Raw genomic sequence first — 16,266 nt, forward strand, 5'->3', positions numbered from 1 at the left:
AAATAATTAGAATAGAGTCAGCACATAGTCAAAGTAAACTAAAGTGTGCTTAACAAGCTTAAGATTTCTTGTTCCCCCCCCAACCCCCAACACAAGTAAACCTCACCAACAACTCTTGTTCCTAGCAAAGTGCTATAACAAAACATCACTAACACAGGCTAGCTACCTTCATTTAGAAATGGCTTTTCAAGCACAAGTGAGCACTTAAAATGGCTCAAGCATCCCGTAATCTGTCAGTGAATCAGCCCATGCTGTCCTTAGGATCTGCTTCAAACTCTCCCATTTTCCTCCTTTACCTAACTCATTTGTTCACTTTTCTCTCTAAACTTCCTGAAGACAAAACTCTAAAATGAGTTTCCCTCTCACTACACTTCCCATTTTGTCCTGTCCATCCATGTGGAGGAAGGAAGGAGTGAAGAGCCTATTTCCTACAGCACGGCCACCTACACAATACACTTTCTTCCCATTACACTAAGCCAGCAAGTACTCCAGCTATTAGGTACATAAGAGACCACCATTCTTGAACTACCAGGGTGTACACATTCCTCCCAAGTAGAAAAGTACACTGTGCCTTCCTAACCATTTTTAGCTTCACTGTGAAGCTAAATCTGGGATTTAAAATGGAGGTGAAGATTCTAGTCCCAACATCATACCTTTTAGAAAGACCCTCCCAGTATGTGCCTGGTACTCTGAGAGGCATTTGGGGTGTGCCAAAGTAAAGAGGAAACAGACACTGGTAGAAAACATCAGCAGCCCTGGGGCAGTGCCATGATATAGGGTCACTCAGGAGACAGAACAGTGGTCCCAGAAAATCTTCCTGGAGCAAGTGAAACTTCACTGATCAACTGTGCACACACTGCAAAGTTAGGAGACCCACCTGGGCTTTAGTATTAGCTCTGTCTCTTACAAGTGACAGTCTAAGTCTTTCTCTTCCTTATCTGTGAAATGGGGATAAAATATCTTCTCCCACATGACTACTTCAAGGATAAAACATGTGAACACATCTACTGCTGTGCCTGAAATAACATTAACATTGTTTTCCCCTAATAATGCTGCATTCTTACTGCTAATGAGATCAAAAGTCAAAGGAACCTAAAAGAGAGAGAAAAAAGTCAACCCCCTTTGGGAGATCAAAGCCAGTCTTGCTCAATTTGAGCATTCTCCTTTGCTCACAGCTGCTAATCTCCAGTTGTAAATTTATTATAGTATCTAGTTAAGCTCAAAAATCTCTGATTTATATCTATAATTAACATCCCATTGTGATACCTATTACATCTAGGCAGGAAAATGTTAGTAATGTATGAATGAATAGAAATATTAATTTGCAATACAAAAAACTCCCATAAAACATCTGTGCTTATATAAATCTACCCTAACACACACTTAGATTTGACTTTGGAAACAAGGCTTTCTCTCTTGGTGGGTATTCAATAATTGTTGCTTTTAGAGAGTGGATTTGTTGTCGTCTTTTTCTGTGACAGTAGTACTATGATTGAAGGAGATTGCTTGGAAGGAAAGCACAGAGGCACTTTTCTGTTATCACTGGTAAAGTGTTGGTATCAGAGATCTGGGGAGTAATGGCGCCCACACTGATAACTAAGCCTAATTCTCAGTCTTTTCCACTGAGCCCAGAGAGGGTGAGCACACAGGCCTTTCATCATTTTCCCAAGAGAGTCTACAAGGCTGCCCATTCATGTATCCACATACCTGCAAGCTTTTCCCCATTCAGATCACTGATTTTAGGGGTAAAATTTCTACTGTAATAGAATATAATGTGTTACTGAGATTTTACACAGGACTCAACTGAAGTTTTCATACTATTAAAAAAAAAATCACAAAAGAAATGGCTCCATAAGAAGTCTTGTCCTACTTTCAGTAAGTAAACAACAAATTTAATTATTCCACTGAGACACCACTTGATAATATTCTCGTTTTAGAGTTAGAAATTGAAAGCTAATGAGAAAAGGGGGAGGAAATATTTATCAAATGTTAGGCGCTTTGGAATATTACTTTTCATAACTGTATGAAACGATTATCCCATTTTACAGATGTAAAAATGGAGCCCCAAAGAAGTGAAGTGACTTCTTTAAAGTCACTTTATAAGTACTAAAAGCAAGCTCAAACACAGAACTAATCCATTATGATTTCTAAGTCCTGTTCACTCTATACAACACAGTACTAGTTTTACAATATGATCAGGAATAATAATCTTGAGATTAGAATGTAAAATTCTTACCTTGTGAATCTCACTGTAATGCCCTGATAAAATGAAAGCTTGCTTCCAAAAGTCCCTCAGCTGGAAGTGTTCTGAGCAATCCAACTTTGGATGCCTCCCAGAAATCCAGTGTGTTTTCTTACTTTGCCAGGGACACGAGTCATTGTGTCCGCTCTTTTTGCTTTAGAAATTAGTGCATGTTATGTTTGTTCAGGAACACAAACATAAATAGCTCAACTTAATGTTTTAATCAAACATGGCAAGAGAGTATTTTAAATTTTCAGTGCTTTATGTCAAGACCCAAGGTCTTTGTTACCTTAAATGTTTATTTTAGGAATTTACCTAGAAAAAAATATAGCCTTTGTTGTAGATTCTTTAACAGACTGTGTTGTCTTTTTAAATTTTAAAGTATAAAGTATTAAATGTATACTTACAGTGACAAGGAAATGCTAGATTAGATAGGGCATCAGATTTCTACCAATAGTGCTCATTTAAGTTCATTTCCATCACAGATCTCTGCTTGAATGTTATATCATTCAATCGCAAATCTCTCTATAAAAATGTCTGGTGGTCTCTTAAACCCATTTATGCTCTATGCTTCAGTGTCCTTCCTTGACAACATTTTCCATATGCTTAACTTCTCTCAGGGAAGCAATTCTGTCTCAATTCACAAAACAGCACACCAATCAACACAGGCAGGCCGGCAGGTAAAAAAAAGGAAGAAGGAGAGACAGACACATAGAGAAAAAGTACGCTATAAATGTAGCTGGCCTAATAAAAGTAATATTTTAGAAGGCAGAGTTTGAGACCAAAAGAAAATGAACCTAGCACCTACCTTCAAGCAGTCACAGAACTCTGAACTTGAATTTATAACTCAAACACTCTGTACCATATGCAACTGAGTCACAACTGGTACCATTACTGGGGATTTATGACTTATGACTTGTTCATATTTAATTTGTAACCAAACACTTCCCCTTCCTCTTAGCTACCTTAGAACTCTTGATTAACTCGTTTTCACAGGTCAAAGGTTAAATAAAGGAAGGGAAGCACTCTGGGTGAGATTGCCCAGAGCACCACATCCCAGAGTGACCCTGTGCAAGGAACATTAAAATAAGTGATAAGGCTAGAGATTGTTCCAGACAGCTGATGTTCAAAGCCTCTTTCGAGTACAAGGCAGAACCTTACAACTAGAGACTTGGCAACAAAGACAGACAGGAAACTGGGCTGCTCTCGAGTTACCTTTAGTGATGGAGTAACTCTCTCATCAAGAGGTTTTTCCCAAAATGTTTTTGGAAATAAAACTGAAGGCTGTGAAGAAAGGCGAAGCAGGAATTTGTGAAAGCCCTTCTCCTTGCTTCACTTGGCAAAGGAATTTGTCTTGCCCACCACATAGTCCTACACTGAAGAAAAGCTCCACACTATCTAAATTTTGTAGAAACTCTGGGCCAAGGTGAGAGAAGCAAAATTCTCTATAAAATTAAAGTGGAAGCACAGCTACCTGCTAAAGAGGTTATATATAACCTGTTTGACTCTGATGCTGATCTACTTAGTTCTAAGCACCTTTACTACTATGCTGCTCATGATGTACCAGTCTCTGTACTAGCAGAGACTACCATTTATTTAGGAAAGCTCCAGGAGTTTTATGTGTATTTGCCTATCAATCCCTCATGGTAATTCTAAATTCATGCCATTATATCTGAAGATAACAAATGAAATTGGAGCACAGAAAGTCTAAGTAATTTGTTTAGGTCACACAGTAGATTAGGTTAGAATCCAGGTCTGTGTGACTTACTACATCAGTAGGTACTTTTCTGAAAAAGCTCTTTTCCAGGGAACAGCAATAGTAAAGTATACACTGGGCAGCACACACACTGTACATCATATTAGGTGCTTTAAAATTGTCAAAAGGGAACAATCATTAAGCTTTTTAATGTGTGATAGCCTTCATTCATTTATTCATTCGTTTGTTTGTTCATTGCCTAAATATTAGCCAGGCATTGTACAGAGTTGAATAATGACTAATATAGGTCCCTGGTCTAGATCTGTTTGTAAAACCATGATGGCATTTGAAATGATATAACAAAAGCAGTAAGAAAACCTGGAAAGGGTGAGAAGCAACGGTGAAGCTGACCTGCAGGGAGGTAGATTCCCTCTGTACTGTAAAACCACTGAACAGATGCTGAGTGACACAGTGGCTTTTTCAACTGTGCCTTTTAACAGAAAGGGGCACCCAAAGCTAAGCGATCTGAGGAGCTGGGGTCTCTATGACATGGTAATCAAAGTTGGAACATTAGATGCCATTAGTCACTCTGTTGTGATGGATAAAAATCCTACTCTTAGCCAATTCTGATTTTTCAAATAATCTTTGTGTTTACAGCTTTATTATAAATCAGGTGAAGCAGTCTATAATGTGACCAAAGCCTAAAGTTGATGTGATAAAACTCTGAAAATATGGCTGTATTAAAAATTTTTTTAAATAAACACTAAAATCTGAACGTCAGAAGGGAGGATGCTCGGTTACCAAACCTCTTGGCAGAAATCAGTTTCTATGATGTGAATTCTTAAACTATAAGTATGAAAAGAGAGCAGGAAAACTGCCTTTTAGTGAATACTAAAAGTAGAAAATTAATACGAAGGTCAGAAAATATATGCATTTACTTTATTTTTATTTGTATTGAACTTCATAACTTATAAATGGTAGTTCTTTATTACCTTTAGTAGCAACACACACACACACACACACACACACACATACCTGTAAAACATGTGCTAAAGGGATGGCTAAATAAATTACACTGAATTCAGGCAACAGAAAATTGTGTTTTGGTATGATATACACTCATAGAAAAAGACTAGAAGAAAATGATAAAATATTAAGTGATTACTTCTAGATTATGAAACTACCAGTAATTTTTATTTCTGTATCTTCTATGGCTTATACAGTGACTTAAAATTGTTTTAAACGTTTTCTTTTATGTACTCTGTTATTCATAACTACAATTTTGGAAAAACCTAAATTTACAGTAATAGAATGATCCCAGTAAATTATAAGCTATCAAAATGACGACTAGTACATATTCATTAAAACCAGACTATGTCTAAAAAGATATTTAACACACAAAAATTGTATTTGGATATAGAAGCAGGCTCTATACTATGTACAAATGATTTTTTTTTACTTTAACATCATTGGAATGTTCTATAAAAATTATACATTACTTTTGGGCTGGGGATATAGTTCAGTGGTATGCACAGGCTTAGCACATAGGAGACCTTGAGTTCCATTCCCAGTACAAATAAATGAATGAATTTTTTTTGTTGTTGACTTCTGTATAAAAACATCATGCTCTTTAAAAAGTATGAACAGCCACATATGATTCCAGCCTACCTACCACTCCCCAGGGTGGGGTCTTGCTGGAGGGGGCACAAGGACCAGGAGGGAGGGCAGAGCAAAACAGCCACCTTCTTGCTAAAAAGTGTCTTCATAACTGTGATGACCCAGCTCCCAGACGGTCTCTCAGAATCAAATGGCAGTTTGAAGATTTTAACAATTGCTCACCCCAGAGCCTTCCCCCACCCCCACCCCCACCCCCATGCTTACCCTGATTTCAGTTCCTGGGCAGGGGTGGTTAGCTAGGGTTTTGTGAGACCTTTCCTTAAAGTGGATAAACCCTGAATAAACCTTGATGGACCGCAGAATGGGAGACTGACTCATTTATCCAAGGTCACTCTTGAGAAAAACAAGAAAAAGGAGTCAAAATCTACTTTTCCTGTTAGATTTTGAGTCCAAATCTGCCAAGCTGGGTCATTTATAATGTTCAGTAAGCACCTGTAAATGCCAGCCCTGCACTAGACAGGTAGGGTGAATAACAAACATGTCACAAGGTTGTCTAACCACCAGCAGTTCCAAGTCTCTTAGGTAAGAGATGTGGAGAGGGTTGATGGTAATGTACATGGAGAGTGCTGAAACCCAGCCCCCAGGGAGAACTGAGGGGTTCCTGAGGAAGGGCATCATGTCTAGGTTAACATCCCAGTTATACAAGGAAGATGGCTGGATGAAAGGGAAGTCACTTTCATCTGGGGGAACAAATATGACAGAGACACAGGCACAAAGAGTAACAAATGGCTCAAGGTGATTAGTCCCAGAGTAAGGAGTGGGTTAGGGTGCTTCTTAGGTGATGTTTTTGGATGGTGGGGATGGGGCAGAGTAAAAAAATCTTGGCAGCAGACATGATGACACTAAAAAAGTCCAAAGAATCTGGCTTGTGAGGAGTTTTCTGAGTTGGACTAGAGAATTTAGCTCTTAGAGAACTAGATGAGTTTTGTCTTTTTTAACAGATGACATAAGCAGCACAATGGAAGATGAACCAAAGGTACAAATCTGGAACTAGATAAATTCAAAGGCTTTAAGACTCAAACTACCCTGAGAAAGTCTGGACAAGAGGAGGTTCTAAACACAAGGACTTCTGTTAGGGCTCATTTAATGCGAATACAATTTTTAAAAGGATCTGGCTCTAGGAGAAGATACCTAAAAACTGAGCTCCCATCAGGCAAAAGGTTGCCCTGAACCTGTTACACAGAATGCTGTTTGCTTGCCTCAGAAGTGGCAGACAGTGTGGGACACTGCACAGAGGTGGCAGGTAATCAGACAGCCCAGAGAAACGGGTGTGCCTCCCTCACTGACTAGAGGGCTCCCTCAGAGCTGACACCTCATATCTTCCAGGCTGCTTTCCTCCACAAAGAGCAGCACTTCCTGTTTACCTAGTATGATGGTGGTATAGAACAAATTAAGCAAAATTTTATAAAGTGTTTTTCACAGAACATACCAGGCACTCAAAAATGAGTCTTGCTATGATTTCTAGGGGAAACAATGGGTCTTAGCCATCCATATTTTGGATAATTTTTAAATGCCCTTAAAATGCTGAGTGCCACAAGCCTATGGATATCCTTCATAATTACTGTTAAGATTGCTTCAGCCCCAGAACAGAGAGCTGGGAATTTTTGAAATATTAATTCATTTAACACAAGATACAGATTTTGTTTCAAAGACAGAATGAAAGCAAAGAAAAAAGATGGAGATCATAAATGTGTCACCAGTATTTTTTCAATCATTCTTTAATGAATGACTTTTTCTTGAACAAACACTACAAATACTTCCTTGTGCTTTTCTGACTAAAGAAATACCATGTATCGTTTCTAGTTAACTAATTCGGAAAGACTTGACCCTAGAGGATTTAGTATACTACAGTGATATAAAAGACAACAATGGTAATAAGACTCTAAGAGCTATCATTAAACAAACATATGAATGTTAACATTTTTACCTTTCACAAATGTTTGAATTTAATTTTTATGGCTTGAAAATAGAACAGCTTCAGTTAACTGAAAGACCAGTTCTGTACTTGGAGCCATTCATAGGATGAGAATGAAATTGTCAGGTGCCTCAGCACCACCAGCACTGTCTGTACCCTTCACCTCCGCTGTGAAGTGGCTATTCTCAGCTATAACTTACAGATGAGGAACAGGAAGTGCTGAAACAGGAGGGTTTTGCTCAAGATTATTATACTAGTAACAGGGAGGTCAGGATGTGAAGTTCCAGGTTCCAAAGTTCATGATACTTTAAAAAAAATTATCTTTCAATTATAGTTTACATACAATAAAATGCAACCATTGTATGTGCACATTTACATGAGCTTTGATAACTAAATAGTGCTGTGTAATCATTACTGGAAGCCAATAGAATCATTTCCAGGATCCCAGAATCTGTTCTCGTGCTCTATCTATGTTAGCTCTTACCAGGCTATTTTAAGATCATCTGTTCTCCACTTGTTCTTCCCACCATCTCCACCTTTTAAAAAATCCATTTCTTTTTAACATGAAGTAAAATTCTGACAAAAGCACCTACTGGTGTAACAGCCAAGATGTGGAGTGCTCCTATCACACACTATCTAGCTTGCTCTCGTCAGAGAAAAGGAAGCATATAGTATGTAGCCTTTTGAGTTTGGTTGTTACCTTGATCTTTTAAGCCACAGTAATAGATTGTAGATTTCCTTCCTACCACAGACCAATGAAGGACAAGTTTTAATAGTAACACAGTCTCATGGGCAGTGCTATGTATGATAACTCCAGTCTGTTATGTCATCCACCCTAAGTAAGGGGATATTATGGGGACACTTTCGCTCCATGGCATGTAATTCATAGTCTTTACTGGCCACATTAGTATAAACAAACTCTTTGTGAGATATCTACATATGCATGAGATAAGCCAACCTCTTCTATAATGAGACTGAGGCTCTCAATATCATACTATGCTTTCTCTTGGCTAAGATATTGAGCCCAGCCCAGAGAACTGGCCATAATATTCTGACTGGTACCAAGGCTTTGCTCTTTGATTAGGAAAATCAGAATCCAAGTTCTTTGCCATGGGGCCCAGCCATGCAAGGCAAACAAAATATGAGAGTAGCCTGTTGCTCCAGACTGCTCAACTGTCTCATTTTGTAGCAGAATAAATATGATCTCAAAGAATACAAGTAACTTCCCTAGAGTCCCAAAATCTATAGGGCCAAAAGCACATCCCATCCACAAACAGCTATCTCTGTCTCCAGTGAATGGCAATCTTCCAACAATACTCTTTCCACCTCTGCTCTATCTCCTAGCAAGTAGGGTATAGAAAAAGATGGTTTCTCTTTTCTCAGAGAATATATAACAGTGTTTGCCATCTTCTATATCTAGAACTGCCCTGAGACATTCCAATTTTGAAATGAATTACACATGGTCTCTTACTAATCAGGATTTGAAATGATGTTTGTTTAGCTCCCAAGCTAAATCTGTCTTCTGTACATTTTGATAACTTCTCTGACACCCATTTGGCTTAGTATTCTGTGGCTCAAGTGGTGATCAAACATTTATTGATTATGAGGCTTTTTGTTGGGTTCTGGGACTAATGGATGGATCAGCCATGATCTACAGTTTCAAGGAATTAAATGTCTAGAGAAAGAATCAAATACGCAAATCAAGTATAATCAGTAAGATAAATGCTATGAAAGAAATATGCACAGGCACCAATGATCTCTTGCACATGAGTGTGAGCACACACATGTGGTTCTTTCAGCTCCAAAAGAGGTTGTTAATAATTCTAAAATTAAATAGAAATGGTCATATTGGGAGTATTTTACAAAAAGATATTACAAGGTCATTTATTTTATAGACACACAAATAAAGACTACTCAAATACTGTACTGAGTCCAATAGTGATCCCTAAAAAGGCTTTCTGATTTCTATGAATAATTTTCTTCTTCTTTTTCTATTAATACAAAAAAAAAAACTGACACTTTTGTCTGGGTCCAGAATGTAAAATCAGGAAATAAAATGGCAAGTCTTACAACTGTGAACTTCAATCAGCTCATTACAAACCAAAGAGACATATTTGAATGCATGTTGCTACATTCATTTACCTATTCTGCCAAGCCATTCAATTACAGGACTTCAGATTTTGTATAAAAAATACAACCATGTTTCTTTCAAAAGCCAGTATTTGGTGAAAAGTGATTAGAACAGCATGCTATGATACATTAATACAGTGGTTTCATTTAATGGACAATGGCAGTTTCTGAAATGTTCCCTATACTTTAAATTATTGCACTTACAATTCATGACTACAACATGTCTCAACTTTTTTCTGTACTGCTGTATAATACACTCCACTGCCACTGTGAATGCAAACAAAACGCATTATCAGAAGAATTTTATTAGCATTTGTAATCATAAGGAAAGTCATGCTTAAAGCTAGGGAGTATGTATAGTAGGTTGTTCAAACTGTGTGAATATTGAGAAGGATAAAGCACTATAATTGAGGAAAAAATCAGAGTGGGAGAGCAAAAGTGAAAGCAAGAGGAAAATCTTACACCAAAATTTACCATCCCCATGGAGGGACAGGACACAAAAGAGCTGGAGTTTATTCTAACAAGAAGCAGCTGTTGCGTTCGAATTAGGAAGCATTCCTAATGAATCAGCAGTTCTTATAATAAATATAGTCGCCTTTGAAATGTGAGGATTCTGCTATGAGGATTTCTTTTGATATATTTTTTACATGAACTCATTAGACAGAGAAGAGGCAGGGACTGAGCATGCTTCTTGCTAAATTACTAAGGCTATCTCATCCACATCATGGGATCAAGGTTAGTTAGTCTGGGCATAGGAAAACAAAGGAAAAGTACAAAGCTAAAAGAACTTCTACTCATCAGCACCCTTTGTGGATCACTCCAAGTAAACTTTGTAAGGTTCCATGTAAAAGCCACCTCTTGTCAAAAGCCTGCCATAACATCTAGGCCAGTTAGGTTTAAAATGGAAATCAGAGCTACCCAAACAATGCAAGAGGCATTCCTATTTTGCATCAAGAATCCTCAAATTCCAATGTGGTGATGATCTGCTTACAGTATATATTTTGTTCCCCAGATATCCCACTGATATTTTAAGAAAAGGGAAAAATTTATGCATACATGCATATTTATTTCACCCCCACCTAGGTTCTATATCTTTTTTTCTTGTTTCATATCTAATAGAAGATTTTTTAAATGAAAACCACTATTTCTCTATCAAGACATACACCAAAAAAATCAAAATGACTTGCTCTAATGCTAACCTTACTCACCAGCTATCCTTCTCAGACTTTTAACTTACCAATCTCCCTCCTCCTTTCCTCCCTCTCACCCTTCTCCTTGCTTCTCCTCTTCTCTGGTGGGTTTCCAGGATTTCTGGAACCTCAGAGCAAAAACCAGGAACCCAGAAGGTGACACAAATACAATAAAGAGATTGCTATAGCTGCCTTGCCTTTTTTCCCTGAACACCAACAGTACCTCAGCCTTAAACTTGGAAATGAAGTGAAAGGATATCCTCAACAGAAACACAATCTTTAGTTTCCTTAAAAACATCTCTTTTCACAAACATAGACATGACCTCCTATCTCACTAAGCCATTTTTGTTCTGGACAACAGACTAAGAGAATGCTGACCAAGAAAATTTAACTCTATCATTTCTATATCATACAGAGGAGGCAGAAACAAACAAATAGCTCCTTAGAAGAAAGACAACTTTGATCCTGTGAAGGTGGGTGAGGGTCACCCTCCTTCTTCTATAAAATCAGAGCCTCAGTAGAGTGGGGGAATGATCCAAAAGACAAGTTTAGGAGTAATAAAAAGAGATCCCTCTGCTTAAAGACCAGTGTCTATTTGGTTTATATTCTGAGTAGTTAGAAGACTAAAAGAAGGCTCAGAAGCTAAGTATTGTGGTGCATGTCACTAATCTTAGCTGCTAGAGAAGCTGAGGCAAGAAGGAAAATTCCAGGTTAGCCTAGGCAACTTAGTGGGGCCCTGTCTCAAAATAAAAAATACAAAGGGCTGGATTATAGCTCAGTAGAAGCGTGCCCCTGGGCTAGCTCCCCATTACTGCTTAAGAAAAAAAAGGCTGAGGATGTAGCTCAGTATTCTCTAGGTTCATTCCCCAGGGCTACAAAGCCAAATCAAACTCAACTCCACCCCACCCTACCCCTCAGGAAATTTGTCTGAGGTCATCTGATAAATAATAAATTTTAGAGAAATATTTGAACCCAAGTCTTCTCAGCTCCAAAGCTATACCCTCATGTTGCCCATTTGTGGCTTCCAAATTATGAATAGGTTTGATGCTATTACCTCTTTAGCACTTCTCAGTTGGCCAGGAAGCTTTCATCTAGTGTCCTCCTCTCACTGAGAAGGCAAGACAGAAAGGCATTAAGTCACTTAACCACCAGTACATAGATCCACCCTAAAAGTGGGACTTAGTGTCATAGAGACAGACTACCAAAAGTATTTCTCCCTTGTTTTACTCTAGCCACTGAACAGATCTACTTTCATGGACTTCCTTAGACTGATTCCTTTGCAGACTCGCATTCCTACAGAAATATCCACCATAGCTGGTGCTTAACTGACTCTAGCCCTAATCAAAGAAAAGGACAGCTAGGTAGTTTCCCCACTCTCCCTTATATGCTATGCTGGACAGCAACACTGGCTTAGGAGATATTTCATTTGATGAAGATGGAAGAAATATATGAAGAACTGACAAGAAGTTTAGACATCTGACATGTAACCAATGATTTCTACATAAAGATATCCTCCTTGGAGCTTCTTATAGCACCATAGCAATAGATTGTAAAGAGTTTAGAATACGGCAAATATATTTTTCTCAGAGACTGGAACAAAAGACAATTAATTATAAACTTAAGTTTCACAGTTAGAGATAGGCAAGTTACTTAACCTATGTTTTCTTTTTCTTTAAAATGGAGCTAATTACTTGGAAGCTGCACAATTCATGTAATGAATTTAGCAAAGTTTCCAGGTGGAAAGTAATCAATAAATGACAGTCACCGTTACTATTAACTCCTACAGTACAGGATCACTAGGTAAAACATGGAAACTCAGGTAAAAGTTATGTTGTAGTACTAGATCTGAAATCTGTACAAGAGGGCAGTTGGCTAGAAATTCAGGCAGGATTTCAATGTTACAATCCTGAGGCAGAATTCCTTCTTTTCTTGGAAACCTGAGATTTAGCATTGTGGCCATTAAAATGTTTTTCAGACAAAAAATGTTATTATATAGCCAGGGACTTAGCTCAGTGGTGCCACCACCTACTTCATAAGCACAAGGTCCTGAGTTCAACCCCCAGTACAAAAAAAAAAAGTTATATAAATAATTATACATATACAGATTACCCATTAAATAAAAAGGTGTATGTATCAAATTTAAAATACATATGTAAGTATCATATGCATATTACATATATCATTAGGAAAAGACTAAAAGAAAATATATCACAATGTTTATCTTTGGTATAAAGCAGTTTCTTCTACATTAAAAAAAATATATTCATGGGCTGGGGATTTAGCTCAGTGGTTCTGCCACCTGCCTCTCAAGCACAGGTTCCCAAGTTCAATCCCCAATACCAAAATGAAACAAATTCATTTAAAAGTCAGTTTCGTGTTTTTGTGGATATCCAAATGCTCCATCCATGTTTTCAAAATAGACTATTCTTTCTACCTTTGAATTAGTCTGGCACCCATGTTTTAAAAAATAATCAACGAAACTAAAAAATAATCACTGAATCTGCACTCCACAAATATATATATATATATATATATATATCCTTGTGCTGATATCACAATATCTTGATTATGGCAGCTTTACAATAAAACTTCAAATAAGTTGATGTGTGTCCTCCAACTTTATTCTTTCAAAAAAATTTTTTTTGCTTTATAAATGTATTTATAAATTCTATAATCAATTTGTCAGATTTTGTTCTTTTGCTTTTTAGGGCTTTGTTGTTGTTGTTGTTGTTGTTGTTGTTGTTGTTGTTTTTTAAGCCTAGCAGTATTGCATTGATTCTATAGGTGAATTTGGGGAAGATTTACATATGCATTAGATGCAATAATTGACTGATTTTAATTTTAAAGAATTGGTTCTGCTAATTTCAAAATCTATAAGGCAGAAATTAATGAGAAACTCAGGTAAAAGTAATGCAGTCTTGAGTCTGAAATCTACACCAGGAGGGCAGCAGGATAGAAACTCACTCAGACAGGATTTCTATGTTACAATACTGAGGCAGAATTCCTTTTTTTCTTGGAAACCTGAGGTTTTGCTCTTAAAGGCCTTCAACATACTGTATGCAGACCATCCATATTATGAAGGATTACCTCCTTCATTAAAACCCTAGTATTGTCTAGAGTAGTGTTTGAACAAATAATTGGACATGATAGTCTATCCAACATGACACAATTAACCAGCATGACATTCAGACAACACTGAGCTCTTGAGTCGATGAACATGGTTTATTTTTTCACTTATTTATATCTTCTTTTAACATACCTCAGAAATGTTTTATATTTTTTTATTATACAGGTCTTACACATATTTTGTTTAATTCATCCCTAAGTATTTCACATACTGACGTCATTTTAAAAGCCAATGTTTTATCACAATTTATAATCTTAATACCAATTTCCTTATTGCATAGCTTCCACAAAAATGAGTCAAAGTCCTAAATAAAGTAACTATAAAATGTTCAGAAAAAATATATAAAAAAATTTTCATGTTGGTAGGTTACACGAAGATTTCATAGGTCACAAAATGTATGAATCATTGGGAAAAAATTGATAAACTGGACTTGGAAATTAAAATCTTATGCAAGAGCTGAGGCAGGAGGATTGCCATAAGTTCAAGGCCAGCCTGAGCTACATGGTGAGATCCTATCTCAAAAAAAAGGAGGGGGGGAATTAAAATCTTATGTCAAAGACACTGTCCAAAAATATGTAAGAAGAAAGAAAATGCAAGCAACAGATCGGGAGAAAATATTTGCAAACTTTTTATCCAATAAAAAAAGAGATATGCCAATAGGAAAAGATTTTATGAACAAATCCTCAGTAACACAGGAACTAGCAGAAAGAATCAACACCTGGGATCTCATTTTATTGAAAAGCTTCTGCACTGCAAAAGAAACCATCAACAGAACTAAGAGACAACCTACAATGTGGGAAAAAATTTTTACCAGCTGTTCCTCAGACAAAGGACTATTATCTAGAATGTATAAAGAACTCAAAATAATCAGCACCCCCAAATATAAAGACCCGATTCAAAAATGGACATCTGAAATGAACAGACATTTCTCAGACAAAGAAGTAAAAGCAGCAAGTAAATATATGAAAAAATGTTCCACATCACTGGTCATTCAAGAGATGCAGATGAAAACAATACTGAGATTCCACCTCACCCCACAAAGAATGGCTGCTATCAAGAAATCACACAATAACAAATGTTGGTGGGGTTGTGGGGAGAAAGGAACCCTTCTCCATTGCTGGTGGGAGTGCCGACTGGTGCAACCACTATGGAAATCAATACGGAGATACCTAAAAGAGCTTGGACCAGAGGTTCCATTTGACCTAGCCATCCATCTGCTGGGTATCTTTCTAAAAGAATCATATCACAGTGATATATGCACACCCATGTTTATAGTGGCACAGTTTGTAATAGCTAAAACTTGGAAACAGCCCATTTGCCCATCAGTTGGAAACTGGATAAAAAAAGATGTTGTTTTTCTATAAAACGGAATACTATTCAGCCATAAAGAATGAGAAATTAGATTCATAGGAAAATGGATACATTTTGAGGGTATACGCTTAAGTGAAATAAATAAGTCACACATGTGTAAATACCAAATATTTTCTCTGGTGTGAATAAACTGTAACACTACATAGGATCCTAATGAGATAACTGACATTATTAAATGGGAAGAAAAGGGCTAAAGTTGTAGGGTAGATGGGATGGGTAGGGGAAGGGTAACAAGAGAAAAGAAAAAATTGTGAGAAAATGAAAAGATGGAAATAAAGTGTTTGTATATGGGGAGGATGGGGGGGGTAAAGGGAGGGCAGGGACAAGGGGAAAAAATGAGAACCAAGACCTGTCATGTAGAGGTACAAGATCCCAATAATGAATGTAACTTTACTGTATGCCTAAAATGTACCAATAAACTCAAGTTAAAAAAAAGAGATATGCCAAGAATAAAGAACCACAACTTAGTAGTAAGACAAACAACCCAAATTAAATTTAAACAAAACCATCATCAAGGTAGAAATTACAATAGCAAATAAACACATGAAAATGTTTTTAACATAATCCATTCTTAGGGAAATGCAAATTAAAACCAGTATGAAATATTACAATTCATCCAAGACTTAAATAAAAAGACTGACAATATCAATAGTTGGTGTACAGGAGCAATTGGAACTCTCATATATTGTTGAAAACTGATTTTGCAATTTCTAATACTTAATACTGTATCATAAAACCCAGTAATTTTAGCCTTGGTATCTATCCAGGAGAAATGAAATTGTATGCCCTTGCAAAAACTAAAACATGAACATTTTTATCAGTTTTACTCACAGTAATCAAAACCTGGGAACAACCCCAGTTTCTATCCAAATATGAATAAAGTGTTATTCACCCTTACAATGCAACGCTAACAGAAAA

At 37.0% G+C, this 16,266-nt stretch overlaps 1 protein-coding gene across 6 annotated transcripts in view; it reads right to left on the bottom strand.

Annotated features, from left to right (window-relative positions):
* The window catches only part of Dennd1a (DENN domain containing 1A), a 348,973-nt gene that overhangs the window by 269,226 nt on the left and 63,481 nt on the right, over positions 1-16,266 (bottom strand). Inside the window, exon 1 of one of the 6 annotated variants that reach the window (XM_019205957.2) lies at positions 2,237-2,298. The exons of 4 other annotated variants lie outside the window; for them this stretch is intronic. The gene's annotated coding sequence lies outside the window, so the exon portion shown is untranslated. Of the gene's footprint in view, positions 1-2,236; positions 2,299-16,266 lie in introns of those variants that run through there. One more of the 6 variants, XM_019205958.1, reaches the window with a different exon arrangement.

This window comes from Fukomys damarensis, unplaced genomic scaffold (genome assembly GCF_012274545.1).
Source record: "Fukomys damarensis isolate Sample0158 unplaced genomic scaffold, DMR_v1.0_HiC HiC_scaffold_36, whole genome shotgun sequence".
In the NCBI taxonomy this organism is placed as follows: Eukaryota; Metazoa; Chordata; class Mammalia; order Rodentia; family Bathyergidae; genus Fukomys; species Fukomys damarensis.